A 15,718-nucleotide genomic window follows, 5' to 3' on the forward strand; every position below is an offset into this window, starting at 1 on the left:
TCCGGGCATACATCGGGTCGATCTTCTTATCGGATCGGTCAACGCAAGATAAAGCCTCATCCCGAATATCTTGGGACAAGATCCCCGACCCCGAAGCTCACGGGATCGGACGAAGACTGGAGATAGGCACGATCCTGTCTCCGTGATACCAGGAGAGGATCCCGCGCACGATATCAGGAGAAGAATCCTCGTACAAATAAAGGCTCCAGCAGCTATAAAAGGAGGACCTCCCTGGTCCGAAAAAAAAAGGCAAGAACTTCTATCTCAAAACCCCTTAATACGCTTAGACCCGGAATCCAGGCCTGACTTTGGCATCGGAGGGTCCCCTGCTTAAGCCAGGGTCTCCTTTGTCCTCTTTTGGTGCAGGTACACGAAGGTCTAAGAGGGTGAACCAGATTTTCGCATCAACAACAGGAATGACTAAAATATCCCCTGCAACTTGAGAAAGAACTCTATACTTTGAGCCACTCACCTTTCACCGATTTAAAATTTTAAAGTTTTGATCATCCTTTTCACAAAATTCCTCTAAATAATTGTCCACTTCAGACTTGCCTCCATTACTCTCTTCTTCTTCCAAATGTTTTTGAAACTTTGATTTGAGATATATTAATTGCTCACTTATACAACTAATTAATTGGTCGCAATCCATGTCAAAAATGATTTGACTTGAGGAAGAATCAATTGACTGAAACTTTTGATACTCATCATAAATATGATTGAATGCCTCTCTTATCTTATTAATGAGTTCAATCACCATGGCAGGTTCGTAAACTTCAGAATAACAAAACTTCACATATTTTAATTTATAACGGGAATCTAACACAACAACAATCAATAACATCATATTCACATTTTCAATATTTCCCCAATACTTCTCAAATTTAATATTCGTTTTCTTAGCCAAGGTATTTAAAGTAGAATCCATACTGATTGACCATTCGGATAAGAAACTTTCAATGGCACAAACTTCATGAAAATATGAATTAGAAGTGACATATAAAGAACCAGACAAGTTAACAATTGCATCAAAGAATTTCTGCAAAAATTTTGTAAAAACCCGAGCATCATCCCAATCACTAGTGGTAGGAGGTCCATCATGAAGTTCTATAGTGAAATGTGAATCTTATTCTTCTAATCTCTTAAATGTTTTTTGAAACTTTGTTGCAGCATCTAGCATGAGATATGTGGAGTTCCACCTTCTTTGAACATCTAGGCACAAAGAACTTTTATATGTTATCCTCTCTTTCTCTACACATGCCTTGAAGCGTTGTTCTCTTTGTGGAGAACTACTAACATACCTCACTGCCCCCATGAATTTGAGTTAATGAATCTTTTAATTCAATTAACCCATCTTTCACAATTAAATTAAGAATATGTGCACAACACCTCATGTGAAAGAATTCACTGCCTAAAATGAAAGTATCACTCTTCTTAGACATCTTTCTTTTCATATATGAAATAGCAACATCATTGGAACTTACATTATCTACAGTAAGCGTGCATAGTTTCTCTACACCCCATTCCATTAACAATGCCTCCACTGCTCGACCAATTTCTTCACCTCTGTGACTAGAAATCACACAAAAGTTTAAAATTCTTTTATATAATTTCCAGTCTTTAATAAAATGAGTTGTAAGGCACATGTAAGAGAGATTCTGCACTGAGGTCCATGAATTCATTATGATACAAATTCTTTGATTTGAGTTCACTAATAAATCCTTCAAATTTTTTTCTTACTCACATACAATGTGATACAATCCCTTGCCATTGTAACACGTGACAATATTTTGAAATTAGGTTGCATCACACTACAAAAGTAACGAAATCCTTCATGCTCAACAAACTTAAAAGGCAACTCATCTATGATTATCATTTTTGCAAATGCTTCTTTACATAGATCTTGGTCAAATTTTCAAACACCAAGGGTACTACCACCATCTTCTGATATTAAAGACATTAACAAAAGTTTTTATTTCTTGTCTTTATTTTGGGAATTCTTAGGACACTTTAATATATGTTTTCTCAAAGTGCTAGTCTCATTCTCACTCAACCATGCATAGGATGAATTGCGGTAGTTACATCTAGCCCCTTTCATTTTTCCATCCCCGTCATTTACAATTTTACTAAATTGATCTCAAACGTCAGATTTAAGACACTTGTCTTTAAGAAGACATACCTTTGCATGAGGTGAAGAATCAGTAATAGAGAGCTCCCAAGGATTATTTGTCTCTCTGTTACTTGACATCTAATAAGAATTAAGATATACAAAAAAAAGAGCAAAAATCAATAAAACACCTAACATTTAATAAAATATTTACAAAAAATCAATATCATTGACAATTAGCAATTACCATCACAGAGAATGATGATGAAGTTGTTGTTGAAGTTCGGATCGAGATGAGCGAGGCGAGGGATGGCCAGAAAGGGACGACTGGTGATGGACAACCGGAGAGGGATGGCCAGCGAGAGAGGGATGGCTGGACGGTCAGCGAGAGAGGGACGGCCAGAGAGAGAGGGAGAGAGAGAGAGAGAGGATGCCGCAGAGATACAGGTAAGGGTTTGGGCAGGGGCCTGGGCGCCGCAGAGATACAAGCACAGACAGGGTTTTAGGCAGGGGTTTGCAGGTGCCGCAGCAGCACCCAGATATGGCGAGAGAGAGAGAGAGGGCGCCGCACGGCCGTAGTAAATAGAGACGGAGAGAGAGAGAGAGGGGGGGGGGGGGCAGGGGCAGGGGCAGGGGCAGCAGTCAGTGAGAGAGAGGGCAGGGGCAGGGTAGGGGCGGCAGCAGTCAGGCGAGAGAAATTAGATTAGGGTTTTTTATTTTAAAGTCATATTTTAATCAAAGGTTTGGATCCAATGTTCGGATCGACTGTTCGGATCTACAGTTCGGATCCACGGTTCAGATTCACGATTCGGATCTACAGGGCCCTAAACCAGAACCGATCCGTATCCAACGGTTCTCGAAATTTTGAAACCAGAACCGGAACCAATGCTGTCTATTACCGGACCAAACCGAACCGATCCAACGGTTCCAGTCTGGTTCCACGATTCTACCGATTCGATGTGTACCCTTGACCTGGGCCACCCTTTTAGTTCAGGCAGTTAGCCAACTGACCCAGCATCGTAACAATTCTAAGTATCGCTATGAACTAACATCATATCATATAATTACAGCATAAATTTCACTATACAATCACTTTGACATTTCAACGAACATGTGAGCATCCATAGTGTACTACGTTCACTAAAGCATTAAATCAAGTATACGAACACGCATAAAGTAATACAACCACCTAAGCATTAAATCAAGCTGTAAACATCGACAAAGCAAGATATTCCACCACTCAGACATTTCATTAAACATGTGAGCATCCATATCCAAGCAATAATATATATTATAGTAAAAATTAAAATGTTAACATACTAGCATGCAAGCATGCATAAATTCATCTACAAGCATCTAATCATTAACCAAGACCCTCAACGGTCGATAAACAGAAACCTAGGCATAATGGTTCACACCTTTGCAATGATTCGCCCGACCCAAAGCGCTCTTAGGATTTGGAATTTAGGAAAAACCACAAATTCTTATACAAACACTAGGAACTATGTGAGATTCATGCAATTCATCCTAAAAAAACCTAAGTTGGGAAGTAAGATTTTTTTCCTTACCTGCCAATTGCAAGTAGGGTGGATTCGGCAGAGGAAAACGATCGATACCAGGGCTTTGATCAAGGAAATCAATGAAGGGAAGCACCAAAAGCTCCCAACTCCTACTCTCACTCTTCTTCTCTTCTTCTTTCTCTCTCTTTCTCTCTCTCTCTCTCTTTTGGTAAATGCAAATTCGTATGGAGAGATGGCGTGCTCAAATGAAGCCCTTATATAGTTCCAAAAGTTGTGCAAATGGCACTAAGGGCTAGGTTTTCATTATACTAGCCCTATGGGAAAGTGTTTCTAACCTCTAGGGCTCATTATAGGGTGTACATGTAGATATATACTGTAGGATAGCCCTAATGATGATCTGTGTATGAATATGATCGGCCGGCCATTCGGATGCGCTGATCGATGAGTATAGTCAGAAGTCTATTCGACGATAACCGATGGTCGATCAAGGCCGTGGTTATACAGATATGTGTATGGAAATATCTTTAGTTTGATATATTCAAATGAGATGATCGAATAGGTATTTATAACCATTCCCACGTGTGAAGCTCTCTTTTAACACAACTCGAGGCAAAGGCCTGCAAGCGCAATATACTTGTTGCGTGGCCGCAACACCTATTTAGCTCTAGCATGTTGCGTGATCACGCAATAGTCCTACCACTCTACATAGTGTGCCTGCCATAAGCATCGTTCTAGTCATTTTATTGTTGCACAGGCGTGCACAACGAATGAATTTTGTGCCTTAACAGTGTGTGATAAGTATATCGAGGTATAATACTAAAATTTTCAATTTTATTTTTCACAAAAGTTAGTTTTTACTTGAAAATACATGATAGTTAATTTAACTTTCATTTTTAATGATAACAGAAGTATCATGAAATGGGCTTTCGCACCAACCCCTTCCCTTATTATAACAATTTAGCGAAAGTTCTTTGTTCCGATTAAGGCACTGGATCTAAATAAAAAAATACATCAAATTGCTTGTAAACCTTCATCGTAACTCTACTTTCGATGCACTCAACACGTACATAAATGAATATACTCAGTATGTGACAATTGTAGCTGATTTTTTTATGTGAGTGCATAACCTACAACACCTTAATATACAATGCTTGTGTTTGGAATGAATGAGAGTGCAGGGCCATCCTCATCCAAACCACATAAAAATAATAAAAAGGCCCAAGTCACTAATGAATATGTTGTTTCTATCATTCATATTGTTGTTTGTTGATTTCAAACAAATGGGCATGTTTAACTCTAAATTTTCTTATCCTGACTATTTATCAAGTCATTCAGAATTTTTATTAGACAATTTTGTTTGAGCAATTCTTCTAATGCATGAAGTAAAATACAATTTGTAAAGAGTATGTGTTACTATAAATTGAAAATGTTTTATCATACCGAAAATATAATGTATTCTTGAGCAATTTTATAATCCATGGGCCTACTTTTGTGGCCCATCCAAGGCTTAAATTTATATAAATATAGGTCAAAATATATATGTTTCATTGGGCTTATTACAATTATAATGTTCAATACAATGTATATACACTGGTTTAGGGTGTTTAAAATGATTTACTTAATAAAATTTAATTTTTGTGAATATAATACAAAATTTCATTGTGTTTCATTTACTCCCATCTAAACAAATATTTAGATTTCAATGTAATTCATTTACTCATATCTAAACACAACTTGAGTAAGTCATTTACTACTAATTCATTTATCTCCAATTTCGTTTCTCATTTGCCTCTAATTACAAGCTCTCAAACATGTCCTACACAAATTTGTGCACATTTCACTTTTTCTTAACATTACCTTAATGATTAACAATTCAAACAAGCTTCAGATAATCACATCGAGAGTCATTTCTCGATGGAGGGGTTTAGACATGGGCCTTGTGACAATGAGTAACTCGCTTAACTTGACTCGGCTCGAAACTAAGATCGAGCCAAGTCGAGCTAATTTTTTTATGCTTGAAAAAATTCGAGTTGAGTCTGAGTTAAACAAAGCTCAACTCGGTCTTGGGTTCGAACCCGATCGGTTCAGTCCCATTCAACTAATTTGATCAAGTACATAATTACCCATTCGTCTAAAACCCTAACCATTTTGTCATTGTCGAGTGCCCCCCTCTCTTTCATTACTATCCATCGCCCGTCTAGACTCCATACCCCACCTGACCAACCCACTTTCTCCTCTCCTCTTTTCCCAGCATTCGGTCGGCCACTCTCCGATCTAGCGAGTACCATGTAGTGCCGCACCCAGTTTCAACTTTTCTCCATCTCCGATTCGACGAGCAACGAGTAGTAAGCATGTATTCTTTCACACACACACACACACACACTCTCTCTCTCTCTCTCTCTATTTGCCCCCTCGCCTTGCCTGGTTGGCCATTGTCAATGGCTGACAGTGGTAATCCTGTCAACCATTGGCCCACTGTAGAGAGTTTGTGTGTGTGTGTAATGTATTTATATATTAAGAATGCTCACACACAACTACTTGGACCATTTCAAATGGTCCAACTAGATGAGAACTAAACAGAGAAAAAGCTTCTTTTATGACTATGTAATGGCCTACATTAGAAATTATGTATATTATACCATCTTGAGTAACTCGCTTGACTCAACTCGGCTCAAAACTGAGTTCAGACCAAGTCGAGCTAATTTTTGTGCTCGAAAAAATTCGAGTCGAGTCTGAGATCAACTTGACTTGACTTAGTCTTGGGCTCAAACTCGACTCTGTTCGATCTGTTCGCCCAATTTGACCAGGAATATAAATACTCGATCGTTTAGAACCTTAACCCATTCGTCACTGTCGAGCGTCCCCTCTCTTTTATCATTGTCCATCGTTCGTCCAGACTCCGAACCCCACAAGGCCACCCCCTCTCCTCTCATCTCTCTACAGCAACTGGTCGGCCACTCTCCAATCATGCGGTGAGTACAAATCGATGAATCGATTCCCTTGAGGTCCGCTATCGTCCATCCTAGGGCTCCTTTATGCTCAATGAGAGTAGATATGAGCATACTCTCCTGTTCTTTCTCCAGGTGGGCAGAGATCACCACCGGGTATGTCTCATCTTGACCTAAATAGGCATATTTCAAATCAGAGGGTAAAGGTTTTAGGTCAAGCTTCGGTGGCTTGAGGTTAGACGGTAGAGGCACTACATCGGTTTGTGGCAATTCTTCAAATTGTGGCCTCCACCGGTTAACTTCAAGTACCGGTGCAGTATCAAGCAAGGCACACGTCTCCCTAATCATGTCATCATCAAAATCATGGGAGTGGGCCAGGCACGTCTCCAGCTGGTCGGAGGATATGGTCAGCGGTGTCGTATCTTCCACGAAAGAGTCAATCATGTTAATGTCGTGGAAATCGTCATCATCCTCTGAGTTGCTGCCGTTATTGAAAAAAATGTTTGACTCCAATGTCAAATTTCCAAAAGACATAGTCATGACACCATTCCTGCAATTGATAATTGCATTTGACGTGGCAAGGAATGGGCGACCAAGAATGACAGGAATCTGAGTGCTCATGTTATTGATGGGTTCGGTGTCCAGGATGATAAAATCTACAGGGTAGTAAAACCTATCAACTTGGACCAACACATCCTCAATTATCCCTCTTGGTACACGAACAGAGCGATCAGCAAGTTGTAGTGTGGTTAGGGTGGATTTTAATTCATCCAAACCTAACTGTTTGTATACCGAGTAGGGAATCAGATTGACGCTCGCTCCTAAGTCAAGAAGTGCGTGATCAATTCGATGGTTCCCGATTACACATGATATGGTTGGGCTACCGGGATCCTTGAATTTCTGTGGCACGTCTTGCTTCAGGATGGCACTCACTTTCTCAGTCAAGAAGATTTTCTTTTGAATAATTTTCCGTCTTTTGGTCGTGCATAAGTCTTTCAGGAATTTGGCATATGAAGGTATCTGTTTAACGACATCAAGTAGAGGAATGTTGACTTTCACCTATTTCAACACCTCTAAGATATCCTGAGAGTTAGAGAGAGGTTTTGGTGAAACCAACCGTTGGGGAAATGGAGCAACTGACTTCTCTAGAAGTTCCGGTTCTAATTTTTGTGGGGCATCACTGGATCCATCATTGTTGTCCTCTTCTGGTTCCTGAGGCTTTTCGGGCCTAACCGGAAGAGTTTTATTCATGATCTTCCCACTCCTAAGAGTGGTGATGGATTTAGCATGTCCCATCTGATTTGAAGAGTTGGAATCATTAATGTCGTACTGCAGTTTAGGATTGGGGAGAGGTTGTGCAGGAAGCATCCCCTTTTCTATAACCGTCATACGAGAATCTATCTTTTGCATAAAATCTGTAATTCCTCGCATTGCCTGAGTCAGCTCTTGTATGGGATTTTGAACCGGTGCCTCTTGAGGTTTCACTTGATTTGGATTTTGATTGAAGAAACCTGGAGGAGTCGTCGTTTGTCCATTCCTCCAACTAAAGTTTGGATGATTTTTCCAGCCAAGATTGTATGTATTGGAGTTAGGTCCAGTAAAAGGTCTTTAATAGTTATTTACGGCATTGGCTTGTTTATTCAACACTCCTCGAAAGGCAGGTATTGTAGGACAGTTTTCAGTTGTGTGAATGTTGCAATCACAGATGCCGCAAACAATTTCATTGACCTTATCCTTCTTTCCTTCCATGGCCTCAACTTTCCTTATGAGCGTAGTCACTTTACACTTGAGATCATCATCTTCTTTCAAGAGATATAATCCACCTTTCTCCTTTAATTGAGTCGGCCTAAACGTGGTGTACGCCATTGGGTAATAGTCTCATGATTGTGTTTTTTTAGCGAGACTATCGAGGTAATCCCATACCTCGTCAACATCTTTGTTGATGAACTCTCCATTACACATTGTCTCGACCATTTGGCGCATGGAAGATGTCAGTCCATCATAGAAAAAACTTGTAATGCGCCACGTTTCAAATCCGTGTTGTGGGCATGAACTGACCAAATCTTTGAACCTTTCCCAACATTGGAAGAATGTTTCATCTTCCTTTTGGGCAAAGTTCATGATTGCTTTTCTGAGGGTAATCGTTTTATGATGTGGGGAGAATTTTTTTATGAATTCCCTTTGCATGTCGTTCCATGTGCCAATGGATCTAGGACGCAGTGAATGTAACCACGTCTTAGCTTTCTCTTTTAAGGAAAAAGGAAAGAGTTTCAGCCTAATTGTATCCTCAGATACATTAGGAAAACATAAAGTAGCCATAATCTCATCGAACTCTTTCAAATGTAAATATGGACTTTCTGATTCAAGTCCATGGAATTTGGGAAGGAGTTGGATAACTCCTGGCTTGATGTCCATTTATCCTGTGTTTTCAGGAAAAATTATGCATGAGGGCGTACTCACTCCCGCCGGTTGTAGATAATCTCGTAGAGTACGAGGCGGGGGTGCCTGTTGCGCCTCATTCTCATCTTGGGTATCCTCCACCCTGGGTGGAAGTAGAGGAGGTTGGTCTTCAGCCATAACTTCAGTTAACTCAGGGGATTTCGAGCGGTGTCTAGTCCTGCGATGGATAGTCAACCCCTCAACCAATCCTCCTTCAGTCAAGAGACGTCGAGTGTTGTCACGGGCCCACTTGGGCATGAAACACTCGCAGCCCTCAATCAAATTCAAAGCCTAATCCTAAGAAAGGAAAAGAAAATCTAAAAAGAAAGAGAGGGAGAGTTTGGAAAGAAATTACCAAATTGAAGCCTCTAAGTTAAGGACCTGCAAAATAAAACAAAAATAAGTTAGATTCTAAACAGGAGAAGAACAATCCTTTAAAAGAAAGGTAGCAGTAAACTGATTTCTAAAAGAAAGTGAAAACTTCTAAAATAAATTAGGAAAGTCTAAACTAGAAAATAAATTACTAAAAGAGAACTGAAAAATAAGAAGTAGAGAAGGAGTGTACCGAATTAGAGATTTCTATCTTAAAGGCCTACAAAATAGGAAGGTTAGTTTCTAAACAAAAATTCTAAAAATAATTAGGAAACAAATTAGATTCTAAGAGAGTTAGAATTAGAAAGTTACTAAAATAAAAATAGAAAGTTAATTTCTAAAAAGGGAAAGAAATAACCTAATTTCTAAAAATAAACTATTTCCTACAGAAGGGAGGATACTAGAATTAGAAAATTTCTAAAATTTAAACCCTAATTCTAAAAATAGGAAAAAGTAGAGAGATTAGGAAGGAATTACCAATTGAGAAACTTATGTCAAGATCCTATAAAACAGGAAACAAGTTAGTTTTGAACTCAAATAAAAATAAATAAAAACTAAGGTTAGTAAAATCCTAATCTTAAACTAATCCTAAAACCAATTAATTTCAGAGAATCGTAACCGTCAGTCCCCGGCAACGGCGCCAAAAACTTGTTCACACCCCAAGTGCAGGGTTGTGATGTAGTAATAAACTCGGTAAGACCGAGGTCGAATCCACAGGGACTGATACCTGTACGTTATCTGGAACCAAGTAAAACTAGAACTAGACTAAGATGTGATCTAAACCAAATAGAATTTAAGAAATAATTGTGGAGTAATTATCTAAAACTTTAAGGAATTCAGAGAAAGAAACTAGGGATTCAGAGGATCCACTTGTAGAGATCAGGGAGAAATTATGCCTGCATCAAGAATTATGGAATTTAAACTGAACTTACTTGATCTGGTTTTCAAGAGATGAAAGGTATATGAATTAGAATGGATTCCATCACAAAACTATGCCCATGAGACAAAGCAAACAACAAAATCAAATCAATTCACAGCCAATCTGAGTGATGTATGAATGTCAGGAAGAGTTCCATCATCCAACCATGTCCAAGGGGCAATGGTGGACAACAGAGTTTCCCAACCGCATAGTCACAATAAGGGAATGGACATGCGCAAAGCCATCGCAAATATATTGTAATTTAAGTCACAATAAATCATAAAAAAACTTGAAAACATTCCATTCAATCACACTAGAATCATCGTCAGTTCATCACATACATCCAGGCCGTATGATCAACCCCATCACGCCACAAGCTTCACCCCTTATCCCTAGCTAAGGGGTTTAACCACACATGAATAGGCTAAAATAAACAAATAAACAAAAGAAAAGGAAGAAAGGAAACATAGCCAGAAATTTAAGTAGGAAAAGAAGAAACAACTTTTCTTCTCTTTCTCTTTCTCTCACGTTCAGCCCTCCTGCTAAAAAGACCACGGCCTCTGCTCCAGCACTCCCCTGCCGACATCCAGTAGCCAACGTGCCAAAAGACCACCGTCCCTGCTCCCTTTCTCTCTCCGTTTCTCTTCCTTGAATCCTTCTTCCCAACCAAAGACGACCTCCTCTTCTTTCTTTTTCCGTTTTTACTTATATAGAACTGTCGTCCGGGCGGATTTCTGCACTCCCTGCGGAGATTATACGCAGCCAGAAGATGATTCCCAGCCGGAAGCTTGCTGTCGAACTCCACCCGCGTTTTCGCGCTCTGAACGGACCGATTGGACTATCTAAACCGTTCAGTCCTCTTGAACCTGGTCGGCCACACCTGGAGATTTATTTGGACGGTCCAGATGGACGGACCGATTCTGTCCATGCTTGCAAAGTGGCCCGCAGCGGCCGGGCTCTTCGCTGTGCGAAAACAGAGCCTGCGGACGGATCTCCGCTGGACTCTCAGTGGGGCCCATTATTGACGTCGACGGAGGAATCCATGCCGTCCATTAGACGCGTGACGAAATTTCAGTCAGGAAGGGCTGGTTTTTGTCGAGTGTTGGTGTGGTTCACCGATGTTTCTCTTCCACCGTCTATCGTCCGTTTTAATGATAAAAAACGGATCTCCAAAGTCTTTTTAATTTTTATCCACCTAGGCCTGAGTAAGATTGGCGGTGTGAGTCTCATGAACGGCTCGGATCCTTCGAAGAACTGCTGTGTGGGGCCCACTAACGAAAAACGGACGGACAGTGTAAAGACGCTGTCCGTTTTTTCCGCAGAAGAGAGAGGGAGACGGGTCGCAAGTGGTTTGACCGGACTGGCTGGTCCAGTGCAGCTCACGTGCTTGTACACTATACGCACGTCCAACTCATTTGGAGTTCATGATGATGGATCCCGGAAATCCGCTCCGTTCATCCGTTTTGTCTCCTCAGATAATGGGTCGAGACCAAATTTTAGGCATATCTAGATCTCAGGTGGACCCAAAATCAATGATTTACGGGCTGCTCTGAGCGTTGGGCCACTTGCAGAGGGATCCAATGGCTAAAATTTGACGAGCACGAGCAACAAAAAGAATAAGAGTAATAAATCTAAGTTTCTCACCCGTCTTAATGAATTTTATAAGGCGTTGAGTACTACTTACAAATCTTCACACAAAGAAAAATTAAAAAATATAGTTCAAATTATAAAAGAGCATGAATGAAACCTCTATTCACTTTCCGATTCAGAAGAGATGAATCAGTATGTATATGAAAATCTTGATAGCGGCTCGGATGGATTGAATAACGATGTAAGATATTATAGTTATATATCAGGAAGGCACTCCTCCCACATAGGTATTAGATTAATGTTGTGAACAATGTAATATAGTAAATTATAATTGTATTTTATGCATTACGGTTTTATGTTCAACTTCGAACTCAATTTTGATATTAAACTCAAGCTCAACTCAAACTTAATATATCAAACTCGAACTTGGCTCAAAAGCACGAACTCGAATCGAAATGACAAATTCGAACTCGACTCATAAGCTCGAGCTTGGCTTATAAGCTGAGTTCAAACCTGACTCGAATTGTCTTAAGCTGCTGACCAAATTGGATCAAGCTAGACCTTCATGCTCGATGACCGAGTCCAAGTCCGAGCTAGGGTTGACTGCTGGTCAAGTCGAGTTCAAGCTTGGCGAACTCAACTCAGTTCAACTCGTGTACAACTCTAGTTATGAGTTTATCACTCATGTGCTTATTTAGCACACGTGCGATGAGTCCCCATTGTTCATCTCACATGAAACCTGAACGGTATTCAAATGGTAAATAAACATCTATAATTAGTCAATTTAAGAATTAACAATTTATATAATTTAAAGATGTTAATAAGACAACCTAACAAACGATTGGGATCCAAGAATCACCAATTCAAGATGGCTTACTCCTAGGATTAGCAACTCTCGTTGGGTTGACTAATAAATGGATCCAAACGGTCACATAATAAATAATTTTTATTATTGTGTACTGTTGATGCAATTGTCTGGTTCGTCCTCCTGGACCCTTGTATGAGATCGGAGGTGAAAACCTTTCCCTTCTCTTGCAGGACCCTCCTATGCCAAGTTTGGAACCTGACTGGACCTCAAAGTATTGGAAGGTTTTTAGGAGGAATTTGTTTCGTACCTCTCCAAGGTGACAAGGGTCCTCCTTTTATAGGCACTTCGGGTCCTCCCGATTTCCAGCGCGGGATCTTTCGGGTTCTCCCGATATCGATCGCGGGATCTTCTCGGTATCACGTAGATAGGATGGTGCCCATCTTGAGCCATCATCCGATCTCTTGATTTGGGATGAGATGTTATCCCAAGATATCCGGATGAGATGTGGTAGCGAACGGTGGGGGTTGCAAGGCGACCCGCCCGACACATGCCCTAACCCCTATAAGTCGTTAACCTCTTTTTGCCTCGGTTTAGCGAATTGCCTCGGATTGGCACGCATCCTTCAGAACCCGAGGTATCCAGTCCAAGTCCCGAGGCATTCAGTCCCAGTCTCCGGACGTCAATTTTTGCCCCCATAAGAAGCCTTACTCCGTGTGTTTCATGTGACACCGAGGAGTAGCGAGTTTGGAGTCGGTTCGTAACTCAGTCCGAGATGAGTCGTGATCATTAAATGCATTCCATGAGGCCTTTGATGGGGGACGGTTCAGCTCCTGACATCGTGCGCCGTCGGTCGTCAAATCACACATCCCGCCAATGAGGATTGGACACGTAGCGAAGGTATTATTGTTGCCAGTTGACGTGCGCCACGTGTCGAGCGAGGGAATCGATGCAGGCGTCGAATCATTTCCTCATTAATTGTCTCCGCCGTATGGCGACCTTATATAACGTCAGGGGCCCCGCACTTTAAACTTTTACTGCTCTTGCCATTCCCGCTCCGTATTTTCTTTAGGGTTTACATAGCCTTTCGTCTCCTTCCTTTTCTTTCTCTTTACCGTCGGTGCCTCTTTCCGCCATCTCCGTTTTCCTTTCTCCCTCAGGTGAGTTTCTCCTTCCTCTTTATTTGGTAATAATGGCGGATAGGAGTTCTCAAAGTCCCCAGGGGGGAGCTTCCGGAGACGAAGGCGAAGCGCAACGTTTTTGGAACGTTGCGGAATCGCCTTCCTTACTGACGGAGATAGCAGTGGACGCCAACGCTGCTTGTCTACCGGAGAGAGTCACCGAAGCTCGGCGGAGCGTCCAGCTTCCGTCGTTCCTTCTCGGGGCGGGTCGTCTCTATTAACCCTCCCGGGAAGGCCTAACTTGCCAAGGGATATGGAGGAGGATGAGGAGGAAGAAGATGAAATTTTAATCGCCAAAGGGACCCCTGATCTTGCTCCTGTTTGTGAGTCGGCGCAGGCCGAATCTGAAGAAGGATCGGGGGAAGATTTAAGCGGTCCGGTTCCCTCAGTCTTGACTGAGACGGACTTGGACAGAATCCGAGTCGGGTACCATATTCCCGAGTCGGTCATCACCTATCTTCCCCGTCGAATGATTTACCGGATCACCCTCCTGCCGGGGCAGTCGCGATTTACCAAGTGTCGATGCAATGCGGCTTGCGTCTGCCCCTTCAGACCATAGTCCGGGGAGTTTTGTCTCGCATAAAGATTGCCCCGGGGCAGATAGTCCCGAATGGGTGGAGGAACTTACTCGGATGTGCAGTGTTGTGGGCTGAGATGGAACAGCCACCACTTACAGTCGACGAATTTCTCCACCTGTATCAAGTGCGGGTAAATCCGAACTACCCCGGCTTCTACGTCTTCGCTGCTTGGCGAGGCGGAGGCGGTTCCCTGATAACCGACCCTCCCACTTCCAACAAACACTGGAGAGAGCGTTGGTTTTGGGCATGTGGTCGCTGGGAGACGGATGAGTCCGAGTCCTACGAGGCTCGTGTCCCTCGGGCGTTCCAAAGAGCAGGTGACTTGGGTCTTCTCTCCCTCTCGCCCCCTTCCTCTTTTTTGTTTTTGTAATATTCTGAGTCTGACGAGCTTGTGTTTGGCAGATATTCCAAAGAAGCGGCCGAAGCTCGGTACTGCTGCCTCGGCTCGGATCAAAGAGTTGAGGTCGTTGGATCCGAGAGACAGGTCTTGGAAGGTGCTTCTACAGCCGGAACGCCTTCATCTTGCAGGTCTGGACTCGGAAGTTACAGGTAATTGGGAAAGGACGCTGCTTACTGCAGCGTCCAGGGGACGCTGACAGCAGCAGAACGTCCATGGGTTAGTTGTTGTTTTTTTTTTTTTTTTTATACGGATCTTGTATGTGGGGCCTGATTTAGACAAATCCACACCGACCACTGCGCTCGTCCTGCCCTCAGGCCAGTTACGAGGTTGAAGGCTCCTCCGCGGTCGGTTCTTCTTTCGGAGCCTCGGCCGCAGAAAAGGCAAAGGGTGCTATGGAAGGAGAAAGAGCCAGCGACCTCTTCTGCTCCTTCCGTCTGATTCCCGACCCGGACGAAAGGGCGGAAGAGACGGCGATTGCTGCTTTGGAGCCTCAGGCGGCACCTGACTCGGCACGCGTTGAGACGGCTATGCCGAGTCGGGAAGAAGAGACCGAGGCCGCGTCCTCCAGGGGGGAGGGAGAGACGAGGACCGCGTCCTCCCGAGGGGAGGAGACGAACCAGGAGGGGCCGTCAATCCTGGAGCAAGTGGTGTCGGGGATGGTTCCTTGGGCCCTGGCCCGCGGGTGCGAAAGAGAGTTCGTGAAACTCTACAACGCCCCGTCGTCGCAGACCGTTAGTCACGCTGCCCGGATGCTTTTTGAACTCGCTCCTTGCTTAATCAAGGCCAGCAAGGAGCTATCCTCAACTCATCGGCTGCAGGCTCTTCTGTCTGAGGCCGAAGGTCGACGCGGGGAGGCCGAGAT

General features: G+C 42.5%; 1 non-coding gene across 1 annotated transcript; it reads left to right on the forward strand.

Annotated features, from left to right (window-relative positions):
* Positions 1-8,604: 8,604 nt before the first annotated feature.
* On the forward strand, positions 8,605-8,711 carry LOC131238086 (small nucleolar RNA R71). The gene has a single exon (XR_009167504.1). It is a non-coding gene; the product is annotated as a small nucleolar RNA R71 (small nucleolar RNA).
* Positions 8,712-15,718: the final 7,007 nt, after the last annotated feature.

The sequence above is a fragment of the Magnolia sinica genome, chromosome 2, assembly GCF_029962835.1.
Source record: "Magnolia sinica isolate HGM2019 chromosome 2, MsV1, whole genome shotgun sequence".
NCBI classification, from domain to species: Eukaryota; Viridiplantae; Streptophyta; class Magnoliopsida; order Magnoliales; family Magnoliaceae; genus Magnolia; species Magnolia sinica.